At 44.5% G+C, this 12,697-nt stretch overlaps 1 protein-coding gene across 1 annotated transcript in view; it reads left to right on the top strand.

Moving 5' to 3' along the window:
• The window catches only part of RYR3 (ryanodine receptor 3), a 370,839-nt gene that overhangs the window by 228,507 nt on the left and 129,635 nt on the right, over nt 1-12,697 (top strand). The gene's annotated exons all lie outside the window — the stretch shown is intronic.

Below are 12,697 nucleotides of genomic sequence, written 5' to 3'. Positions count from 1 at the left end.
GACTAAGAGAAGCATCCAATGGACCGGGTACTCAGTTCTAGTGCCAGATGCAGCAAGAAACTTACTGTGTGGGCCTGGGCTTATCAGCTCTCTGTATCTCTTCTCCCGTCAGTAAAAGAGGGGCTTATTAGTACCTTCATCTTACTAGTTCAGAGTTAAATGCAGAGATGCCTCCAGATCCTTAGACTATTAGATGGATGGATAGATGGATGGACAGGTGGATGGATGGATGGAATGATGGCTAATGAATAAATAAATTAACAGAAATCAAGAATAACTGTGTACAAGCTATAAAAGGTAACTAAATCCCATAGAGAAAAAATTGCTATAGCAACCCTAAATATTCTTCTTCTTAGTGCAAATCACCTCCCATATTTAGTGAATTCCAAGTCTACAAAAATTTTGTACTTGCCCTAGTCTATCATGTGATGAGTAGTGTATAAAATAAGTAGACTGCTTTCTTGAAAATATACCTTGTCTTCCAAGATTCTGTTATAATACTAATTCACTTGTTTTAACATTATAGTTATGATCATTCTTCCTCCTCCCAGTTTGGTCTTCCAGGCTAATAAACCCAGCTGGGCTGGTTAAGTGATTTAAAAAAAAGGAATTGCAGCTAATGAGCAATCATAATGGTTGTTTTAAGTATGATAATTTACCTCAAAATATATTGACATGATAGGACCATTATATTTCAACTAGAGCAGTGGTTCTCAACCTTCAGGCCCTTTAAATACAGTTCCTCATGTCGTGACCCAACCATAAAATTATTTTCATTGCTACTTCATAACTGTAATGTTGCTACTGTTATGAATTGTAATGTAAATATCTGATATGCAGGATGGTCTTAGGCGACCCCTGTGAAAGGGTCGTTCAACTGCCAAAGGGGTCGCGACCCACAGGTTGAGAACCACTGAAATAGAGGCCTGGTGCACGAATTCATGCATGGTGAGGTCTGGCTGGCCCACCCTGATAGAGGCCAATCAGGACCAAGCCAGCAGGGAAGAGGGGACACTGGAAGTTGGCCAGCCCTGCTCCCAGTGGAGGGTGGAGGCAATCAGGGGCGGGGCCAGCCAGGGGCGGGGGGCCACGGGAGGTTGAGGGAGTCAGTCAGGGCCCCAATCAAGCCGGTTGGCCACCACAGTGCGCATCATAGTGAACAGTCATTCTGATCATTCAAGTTACTTGGCTTTTGTATATATAGACTAGAGGCCCGGTGCACGAAATTCGTGCACATGGGGGTGGGGGGTCCTTCAGCCCAGTCTGCACCCTTTCCAATCTGGGACTCTGTGGGATCAGACCTAAACCAGCAGTCGGACATCCCTTTCACAATCCGGGACTGCTGGCTCCTAACCACTCACCTGCCTGCCTGCCTGTCTGCCTGATTGCCCCCTAACCGCTCCCCTGTGGCATGATTGACACCTAACAGCTCCCTGCCAGCCTGATTACCCCAAACTTCCCTCCCCTGCTGGCCCAATTGCCCCAAACTGCCCTCCCCTGCCTGCCTGATCACCCCCAACTGCCTTCCCCTGCTGGCCTGGTCGCCCCAAGTTGCCCTCCCCTGCTGGCCTGATCTCGCCCCCAACTGCCCTCTCCTGCCAGCCTGGTCGCCCCTAACTGCCCTCTCCTGCCAGCCTGGTTGAACACAACTTCCCTCCCCTGCAGGCCTGGTCACCCCCAACTGCCTTCCCCTGCAGGCCTGGATCCCCCAACTGCCTTCCCCTGCCTGCCTGATTGCCCCCAAGTGCCATCCCATGCTGGGCCGATTGCCCCCCAACTGCCTTCCCCTGCTGGCCTGGTTGAACACAACTTCCCTCCCCTGCAGGCCCGGTTGCCCCTAACTGCCCTCTCCTGCCAGCCTGGTTGAACACAACTTCCCTCCCCTGTAGGCCTGATCACCCCCAACTGCTCTCCCCTGCAGGCCTGGATCCCCCAACTGTCCTCCCCTGCAGGCCTGGTTGCCCCCAACTTCCCTCCCCTGCAGGCCCGATTGCCCCCAACTGCCCTCCCCTGCTGTCCTGTTCACCTCAAACTGCTCTCCCCTGCCAGCCTGATTGTCCACAACTGCCCTCCCCTGCCGGCTATCTTGTGGCAGCCATCTTGTGGTGGCCATCTTGTGAGGCCATTTTGTGTGGTGACCATCTTGTGATGATGTTGCAGCAGCCATCTTGTGACGACATCGCACAAGGGTGTTGCCACCTAGGTTTTTATTATATGGGATGTGCTTTTCTCATTTCTCTTTACCCCCATCCCACATGCTTACCTTCCTACACTGTAATATACTCTATTCTTAATATTTGAATGATTTCCATTTGCCTGGTTTTCCCTTTTCCTGCTTGGGTCACAGATTTTGAGATGTTTGTATTTTGTTCCTCTGGATTCCATCCAGCCCAATTCTTAATCACCTGTATTTGCTTCTCTCTGTCCCTATTTGTTCATCACCAGAATTGCTGAACTCCATTTTCTTAGAGACTACTTTCAGAGTAGCCTCTGTGTCTGTTCTACTTCCTATCCAAGTGATCGCATGCCTAGAATTAATGCAGTTACTGTGGTAATAAAGAGAATGTTCTTAAAGTGGATTTTGAGGATGGATAAGGCTCATCAAATTATGTAAATAGATAGGGCCAATTTATTCATGTTGGCCACCTTTGCAGTCAAAATCAAGAGCTTTATTGACTCATTTAATGGGACTGTCTGCATAGATTAAGAAGGTAAAGGAATCCACTGGCTATGCTCCTATCTGGATTACTTCTACTGGTTATATATGACCACACTGAACTAAACTCTAGACCAAAATGTTAGTCTGTCCCCCTTGCTAGTAAGTTGTTTTATGCCCTTTGAACATAGTCTCTACAATGCCATTTCATAATGCGGCTAGCTCTAGCAAGTTGGCCTATCAGTAGGAAGATACATACATTTTGTTTTCATGTTTATTGTGTCTCTGTAATACTAAGACATATTTGGTTTGAGCAAAGAATGTTAGCTTCTGCTTTCAAAGAATTTACAGTCTAGTAAGGGAAGTACACATGGCAGAGGTCACTATAATAAGTGGAGTAAGGCAGAGACAGGGTGCTGGAGGGCTTCCTGAGGGGTAACTCACATCCAGTTGAGAAGATCAGAAAAGGCCTCATGAAGTAGGTGATGTTAGAGATGAGCTTTAAGGGATCAAACTTATAGGGACAGAGATGTAGGAGAGGTGATCCAGCTGGGGACGAGCATGAACAGTGACTGGAAGGCTAGAGCATGCTGTGCTCAGGAAACACAGTGATCTATTGGTCTAGAGCAGTGGTTCTCAACCTTGGCTGCACATTAGAATCACCTAGGAATCTTTTTAAAATCCTGATTTCTGGGCCTCATCCTCCAGAAATTCTGTTTCTTTGTTATGGGGTGGGGCCACAACATTAGTAACAAAGAAACAAAAAAACATTACAGAGGCAGAATTTATAGAACTGGGTGGTAGTGATGATTATAGTGGCTGGGCCTGGGTATGTTGAAACAAACAGAAGTCACATTGAAGCTTAGCAATTTAGGGTAGGAAAAAGAACTGGATGTGAGAAGAAAATAGTTTGAGATGGACAATTATGAGTTTGGTTTTGTTTAGGCCATGCTGATTTTGCAGTGTACAACCCAAAATGGAGATGCCCCTAATTGGGATTAGAGGATAGAGATCAACCAATCAACAGTTTGGGACTGAGTAGAAATGCAAATAATCTGTACTTTAAATAGTGGAAGTAGATGTCACAGGAAAGAGCATGAATAAGAGAGAGATGGAGAGTATGAGAAAGAAAAATCTTGAATCTTTCTAAATACCTAAAGAATGAGAATGAGTGTCTCAAACACAGCAGAGTGATGTGGGAGAACTCAGGCTAGAGAATGGATGTCTTGGGTTCAAATGTAGCTTTATTGCTTGCTAGTTTTGTGAATTTAGGCAACTTACTAAAACTTTCCTAGCCCTGGTATTTTTTTATATATACTATATAAAATCCTATATAATAAAGAGCTAATATGCAAATGGTTGTCATGCCCTCACGCCATAATGCCCTAACGGCTCAGACACTCAACACTGGGGAGAGAAGAATGGGGACTAGCCAGGCACAAATGAGCTCATGGGAGAGGAATGGGGACCAGCCAGGCACAAATGAACTCGCGGGAGAGGAATGGGTACCAGCCAGGCACAAATGAACTCGCGAGAGAGGAATGGGGACCAACCAGGCCGCGGCCCAAGAGAGGGACAAGCTGCCCACTCTGTGGTCCCGGGTGCCAGGAGCTGCACCTGCACCTGCAGCTCAGGAGACGGACAATCCATACACCCCACGGTCCCCGTGGCCCTAGGTGCCAGCTGCACCTGCGGCCTGGGAGAGGGACAAGGTGCCCGCCCCACGGTCCTGGGTGCCAGCACCTGTGCCTGCAGCCCAAGAGAGGGACAAACTGCCTGCCTTGCAGTCCCACGCACCAGCACCTGTGCGGAGGTCCAGGCGAAGCCGCCCACTCACGGTTCCCTGTGGCTGCGGCTGCGGCTGGCCCAGGCAAAGCCAGCCCAGGTCCTGGATGCCTGTGGCTGGCCAGAGGGAGGGAAGCCCAGATCCCAGGTGCCTGTGACTGGCCAGAGGAGGGAATCCTGGGTCCTGGGTGCGGGGCAAGGCAGAGGCAGTTAGGGGCTATCAGGCCAGCAGGGGAACAGTTAGGGGTGATCAGGCCAGTAGGGGAGCAGTTAGGGGTGATCAGACAGGCAGGCAGAGCTGGTTATGGGTGATTGGGCAGGCAGGCAGAGGGGTTAGGGGCGATCAGGCAGGCAGGCAGGCAAGCAATTAGGAGCCAGCAGTCCCGGGTGGGAGAGGCAGTCGGATGTCCCCCAAGGAGTCCTGGATTGGAGAGGGTGCGGGCCGGGCTGAGGGACTTCCCCCCCTCCTCCCATGCACGAATTTTGTTCACTGGGCCTCTAGTAGAAGTATATATCTCACAGAGTTGTTGTGAGGTTTAAATGAAATAATAAACTTAGATTAGGGCTGGAAACATAGCCTGCAGTTGTGTTAGTTGTCATTGTTGTTCATAATTCTAACAAGAGTATTAGGGCATTTGAAATGGGAAGAATCTAAGAAATAGATCCCTCAAGATCTCAACATCTTTTATAAGTTTGTATGTCTAAAACGTGATTGAAAAGGACTTCATGGCCACTTTTGTCACCTTTACTCAGCAGTGAAAGATAAAGGTATTATGGGTAATTGTGGTAGATGATGGGTATAGTTATGGTGGTTGATGATGGTGGGAGTAGGATGGGGATAGTGGATGGCAATGGTGGGTAAAGGTGGGTGGTGATAGGTGGTGAAGATGGACAATGGTGAGTGATAATGGGGGTGGTGATAGTGGGTGGTGCTTAGCAATGATATTGATGGTGGGATATGATGGTTGAGTAGTAGTTATAGCCCGTTATGGGAGATGATTGAGTTGGGTGGTGGTTAGTGATGATGTGATGATAGTTGTGGGTAGTGATAAGTTGTGGGGGTGGTCATAATGGGTGATGGTGGGATATGACAGTTGGGTGATAGATGGTCATAGTAAGTGGTTGAGTTGACCATGATACATGGTAGTGAGTAATGATAGAGTTGGTAATAATGGGTCATGAGGATGGTGCTAGTGATGGTAACAGCTTACACTTACTGATCATTAACCATGTGCCAGGCACTGTTCAAAGTACTTTTAAGTGTATCCTATATAATAAAAGCCTAATATGCTAAGTGTCCGGTCATCCAGTCAACCAATCAAAGCGTAATATGCTAATGATATGCTAAGGCCACTCAACCACTTGTTATGACATGCACTGACCGCCAAGGGGCAGATGCTCCAACTGGTAGATTAGCTTGCTGGTGGAGTCCGACCGATCAGGACTGAGCTAGACAGGCTGGAGCCCTTCCGTGGTCCCTCCCCCACTGGCCAACCTCCTGTGTCCCTCCCTGACCCCGACCGTGCACTGGTGGGGTCTCTCAGCCTGGCCTGTGCCCTCTTGCAATCCAGGACCCCTCAGGGGATGTCGGAGAGCCAGTTTTGGCCCAATCCCGCAGGCCAGGCCAAGGGACTCCACTGGTGCATGAATTCGTGCATGGGGCCTCTAGTTAACTTACATAATACAAAAATCTATTGAAATGGGTACACTTATCTTCCTTATGCTCTCTGTAAAATAAGGAAAATGAGTGTACCTATTTGCCCTGAATCATACAGCTCGGTAGGATTTGTACTGAGGATGTTTGGCTTTAGGTGACCAAACAACAGTCCAATCATTATGCGATATTGTCTTCATAGCACTGTCTCCATAATGAACAAGGAGAAACAGCATTTTTTCCTTTGAGCTTGTCAAAAACAGTGGCATTATTAAATTACTGTTTGGTGCTAATGCTTTCTTAAACACATTTTTTAAAGCCAAGTCAAAAGCTTTTGCTCTATCAAAGTAACAAAATTGGAAACTTATTTATAACATTATTTTCCTAGTCATTCTTAATGTTTGTATTAAATCTTCTTAAACAAGATTTGTCTTTAAAAGAACTTCTTAAAGTATATAATTTTCTCTACTTTATTTTTATTAGCTAGCTGGAAGCCTTGGGGTGTGTTTCACTCTGAGAATAATGAAGTTCGGAAGCTTCTATTTACTCGGCAGTTGCAAATTCTATAATCAGTCTAGACCCAGATATGTCTGGGTGCCTGATTAATCCCTTCCTAACATAGCTTCCAAGAAGTAATGGATTTCTTACTAATCGGCAAGAAGAAGGGAAGAGTTCTTCTGTGCTTTCTTTGAATCATTGGAGTATTTCAGTGATATATTCCCCAGGCTACAAACTTGGTTGTTGAAAACACAGTATCTCCTAGCTTTGCTGAATTTCTCTGGGCAGATTTATCATCAGTGATCATAACTTGCACATCCATCACATGACATGTGATTATATGAGAATATGTGAGAACTGACAAGAGACATACTCTAGAACAGTGGTTCTCAACCTTCCTAATGCCATGACCCTTTAATACAGTTCCTCATGTTGTGGTGACCCCCAGCCGTAAAATTATTTCCGTTGCTACTTCATAACTGTAATTTTGCTACTGTTATGAATCATAATGTAAATATCTGATACGCAGGATGTATTTTCATTGTTATAAATTGAACATAATTAAAGTATAGTGATTAATCACAAAAACAATATGTAATTATGTATGTGTTTTCCGATGGTCTTAGGCAACCCCTGTGAAAGGGAAGTTCAACCCTCAAAGAGGTCGCGACCCACAGGTTGAGAACTGCTGCTCTAGAAGTTCTACCTTGGTGTCAGTTACAAATTAAAGCAGGTAACAGAGCAAACCTAAGTTGAATTATCAGAAACATATATAGGATAATGACTGAAAGTTCTGTTATCAACCACACCTACTACATAGTGGCACACATGTGATTGTTGGCATGCCAAAACTGATGGTTCTTATTGGGATCTGATAGAGTGAATCTAGGAATGCCTGGGCAAGAAGGCAAGTGTTGAATAATGTCTTATAGAAAGAAATTGACATAATTTAACAGAGTAGTGTGAGATCATCCTCCTGATGGGCCTTTGAGCTGGGAGACATAAATCTTTTAGGATATGTCAACTATCCTATATAATAAAAGGGTAATATGCAAATTGACCCTAATGGCAGAACAACCAGGAACGACCAGTTGCTATGACTTGCACTGACCACCAGGGGGCAGACGCTCAATGCAGGAGCTGCCCCCTGGTGGTCAGTGCACTCCCACAGGGGGAGCTCCACTCAGCCACAAGCTGGGCTGAGGTCTGTGAGCGCAGCGGTAGAGGCAGGATCCTCTCTCGCCTACTTGGCAGTGCTAAGGATGTCCAACTGACGGCTTAGGCCCCCTGGAGTGGGCCTAAGCCATCAGTCAGACATCCTTGAGGGCTCCCAGGCTGCCAGAGGAATGTCTGACTGCCAGCTTAGGCCCGATACCCCAGGGAGTGGGCCTAAGCCAGCAGGTGGATATCCCCCAAGGGGTCCCAGACTGTGAGAGGGTGCAGGCCAGGCTGAGGGACCCCCCCACCCCGAGTGGACGAATTTTTGTTCACTGGGCCTCTAGTATCTCAATAAAGCTGGAAAATTCTTTTAGGGTCAAGTGTACAAAGAAGCACATTAGCTTTGAAAGGCATAGTTGGTATAGTTGCTTAAAAGAATCCACTGGTTCATTTCTGCTTATGTATTCATGTTTTTAGTGTAGGAAAGGACATAATAACCATTCTTCAGTATGATTGCTACTGAAGACTGGGGATGGTTAGGCTTATTCTCAAATTTACAATGCATTTGGAAAGATTCAGCAAATTTTCAAAACATTAACAAATGTAAAATATTTAAATAACAGTTTGAGACAATTATGAATAACAGTGTGTACTCAAGAGTAAGGGGAGAGCAGTGGGGAGGAGGGAGGAAAGGAAAGAGGCAGCGCCTCCCTTTCCTCCCGCCTCCCCACAGAGTGCTCCTCCTGTTAAAAAAAGAAAAAAAAAAGAGTAAGAGGAGAAGGTAGACTGTGAGACATATTTGAGATATGGCCAGCAGGGATCGGGCACTTAACATCTGTGTTACACCATCTCACCTGTTATAAGGCATGTGCATTCTCTTCTTCCCCACCTCCTTCATTTTCCCACTGGACCTCCTGAATCTCTGTGCCTGAGAAGGTGAAGGAAATCATTCAGTGGGGTCAGGTAAAGGCTTATAAGGACAAAGGCAAGGAAATGTGACTCCATCTATAAAATCTCAAAGTAAAACAGCACCAAATCCCAGAAATAAGTAGACAAAACAACACAAGTCATAGAAAATAAATTACTCAAAGAAGACAATGGCCAACCAATGCCCAGAGAACCAAAATCAGGAAATCTGTGCCTGAGTGAAAAGATGTTTGGCCCTGTTCTTTTCATGCTCAGTAAATTGCACAGCAGTTCTTCCCCACATCTTGGCTGGTCCCAGCAGCCGGGTGGCTGAGAAGCTTGGCAGTGGGCTCAGACATACAAAACCCATATGTATATATGAGTTCTTTATCAGTCATTTTATTGATAAGAATGGTAAATGAAGTCTGATATCTAAGTAAAATTGTGCATTTTAAATGAAATAGTAAAGCAGTACAAAAACTACTGCATTAAAATTATTCACACAAAATGACAGTATTGTGAGCTCATCACAAAGTTATCTTCATCAATGTGATGAGAATGCCCATATTTAACAGGTGGATTCTATTCTATCAGAGCATTCCTCAGTTCTGATTTCAGGCTCCCATATCACCCAAGTTTTATTTCACATACTTCATGAAAAATCCATAGGGCCCCCAAATTCTAGACACCTGGGCAAAATTGTAGCATGATTCTGGGATTGAATACTGGTCTCCATAATTTTGGGGTTATTATGTCAGTCTGCCCTGCAAATTTTCATTTAGTCCCTTGGCTTCGAATTCCACATAAATGCGGATCATCCCCCAATGTACGTTTCCATCCTTTTCTCTTCCCTGAGCCCCAGACTTGTGTATCCAGTGGCCTACTTGATATTTCCACTTGGCAATTGAACAAGCATCTCAAATTCTGTACATCTTATAGCTTAATTTATAATTATCTACCCAAACCTATTCTTCTCATAGATGTCCCATCTTTCTCATTAGCACGACTAACTTTGTAGATATTCAAGTCAAATCTTAGAAGGCATCCTTGATTCAACTTTTTCCCACTTTCAACCCATCAAGAATTCTGTTGATTCAATGCCTAAAATATATCTGAAATGTACTGACTTCTCACCACCTCCACTGGCCACATATTCCCCCACAGTATTATTATCTTCCACCTGGACCACTACAGTTGCAGGGAAACTGGTTTCCCCACTTCTGCTCTCACCCCTGTATCAATCAGCCTCTGCTACACAACAAATAACTTCATAATCTCACTGACATATACTATGAAGCATGTGTTTTTTGCTCACATATCTGCAAGTTGGCTGGAAAGCTCTGCTGTAGGCCTGTGGATCTGCTGGGGTGGCCCTGTTCCACTTGTCTCATTCTGCTGTCCAGGCTTAACTGTCGTCTTCACTACTTGCCCATTGTTCCTGTATCAGCTACTGGCATGTAATACAGGAGCAATGAGTGGTTGGATTAATGATCAAATGTGCCACCAAGCCCTGTTTTCTCTATTCTGTCACAGTAATTTATTGACACGTCTTCAGCTCCCTTCCCAAGCACTAAGGGGGTTATTTTATGTCTTACCTACTTTCACTAATTTGTTTATACAAATTTCCTACCACCATATTAAAGTTGGCCCTTTAAGAGAAGGTACTGGGTCCCGACCATCACCTCTGCCTTGTGATTCTCTAAGTTAACTGAATGAGAGCACCTCTAGATTCGTTCATGCAGGGCCCCCAGTGATCTCCCTTATTGCACTGGGACTTGAGTGAGGATATGTTCACTTCCTTAGGACTAACTGAAATCTGAGAAATCAAGTTCTTGTAAACAGAGGCTAATAATTGGCCTGGTGATGTAGTGATGCATGGTCACCCTCCACTTTCCATCCAATCATTTCAAGCTTCCATCTTGAGTCTCAATGGAGTCTTTTCATTTGTTTGGAAGATATTTTCTGAATACCTGTTATATGCCAGGTATTAACAAGATGCTTGAACATACAAAGTTAGATAGTTCAGACATAATGCCCTGCTCTTGTTAAATATACAGTCTAGTGAGAAAAAACAACACAAACAGATACAATTAGTTATACTTGTGTTCAACTCTTCAAGGAAGAGGAACAGATGTTTGAAAGGACCAGGTCCTCTGGGACTTCCAAGTTCAAGCTTGTTCAGAAGGATGAAATGGAGTTACCTAGGTCAAGGGTTTATATCAAGGGAATGAGAAGGAAAAGAGCATTTCAGGTAAAGGACCTTAGAACAGGGACTGTAGTGAGAATATAGAGAGTAAGGAAAGCGATGGACTAAAGAGAAAACCATTGCATCCCTACTAATCATCCCTGTGGTGAGAATGACTGCTTCAGGGTAAAACGGGCAATCATTCTATTTCCATCCAATGTCTCGGGAATGTGGAAAAGAAGATGTAATGTGAAGACAGTGTTCGGAGCCTTTGAAGAAAGTCACTGTGAACAGTCACACTGTTATGAGCTTTATTCTTTTTGGAACTCAAGCAAAAGCATTGTGGTAAGCCCTTGGGCAAAACTAATTTACCTCAGATCGCTCACTCCCTTGAAAAATGCCCTCAGGGTCAATATTCATCTTCCCTACAGTGGGTTTGGTTGGCAGTCCAGCCTGCTAAGCTACAGGTAATTAAGAAGAGAATGTTCTCTCTTTCTTCTAATCATGCCATTCTCTGTACCTTCTGAAGCCTTTGGAAATTCTTTTCCACAGTCTCCTCTCTACTAGTAATTAGTATCAGTGGTTGCACTTTAGTTCCTTCCTCCTGCAGGCTGCCTTCTGTATCCCCCAATATTCACTAATCAAGGAATGGCTTCCTGGGTCAGCTGGTAGAGCCAACCTAATTGGCTTAGATCTGAACCTGAGATTCAGATAAAATAAGGCTAAAGTGGCAAATGAATTTCAACAGCAAACTCAGTATAGAACTCATAGCCTATTTCTTTTTTCAAAGTCTTTTGCACATTGTGGTCCATGTTGCCGTGGTTCTTGTCCCAGCATCAAGAAGGGTTCAGGAATCTGGAGAAGGCTGTGTGTAGATTAAATAGGAATCCAGAGACTAATAAAGAGTCTGGAGACGAGATATAATTTTGAAAGGTATTTGGGGGTCAGAGGAGCTGCTAAAGGAGCTAAGTTCTAAGGTCTTATGTCTAAGGTCTTAGGTTCTCCTCCTCCCCAGGACCCCATGTTTTTTATTAACACAACTTGTCCTGAGGCAAGGCAGAGATATACACTTCAAAGGGTCAGGGTTTGGTACAGAGTCCATTGTCAGAATGGGGGGAATTAGCCTACGGCTGTTCAGGTGTTTGGCCAGTAGGAGGCAATAACATGTAGATTAAGATGCCTTTTGGCTGTCTGGCAGCCACAGTCAATTTAATGTATCCTATTCAGGTTTGGGGAAATGCCTTCAGCCATTCCCAGATGCAGCCCTGCTGTCATGCTGGAATTGGTCTGCAGCACATGTCCCATCAAATTCCATGATGCTGATGACAGTGTGAAGAGCTAAGTTAAACTCAGTACACTGGTAAAGGCTGGCTGATCCACAAGTGTTTCCATCCTGACAACTTACTAGTAAATAATCGGTACAATAATTAAATAAGCTGATTAATGGGGGGAGGGTGTTAACAAGATGCTTGAACATACAGAGTTAGATAGTTCAGACATAATGCCCTGCTCTTATTAAATATACAGTCTAGTGAGAAAAACCAACACAAACAGATACAATTAGTTATCCTTGTATTCAACGCTTCAAGGAAGAGGAACAGATGTTTGAAAAGACCAGGTCCTCTGGGACTTCCAAGTTCAAGCTTGTTCTGAAGGATGAAATGGAGTTACCTAGGTCAAGGGTTTATATCGAGGGAATGAGAAGGAAAAGAGCATTTTTATTTTAACACTGGAAATTTCAGTTTTAGCTTCATTATTCTTATTTTTTATATAAAAATAGAAATTTATTTCTTATAGTTGTAGAGACCACAAAGTTCAAGATCAAGTCACCAGCAAATTTGGTGTCTTCTTGCTG

Source organism: Myotis myotis, unplaced genomic scaffold (assembly GCF_014108235.1).
Source record: "Myotis myotis isolate mMyoMyo1 unplaced genomic scaffold, mMyoMyo1.p scaffold_m19_p_1, whole genome shotgun sequence".
NCBI lineage: Eukaryota > Metazoa > Chordata > Mammalia > Chiroptera > Vespertilionidae > Myotis > Myotis myotis.
The sequence above is the reverse complement of the archived record's forward strand: the minus strand, read 5'-3'. Positions and strand labels throughout refer to the sequence as shown.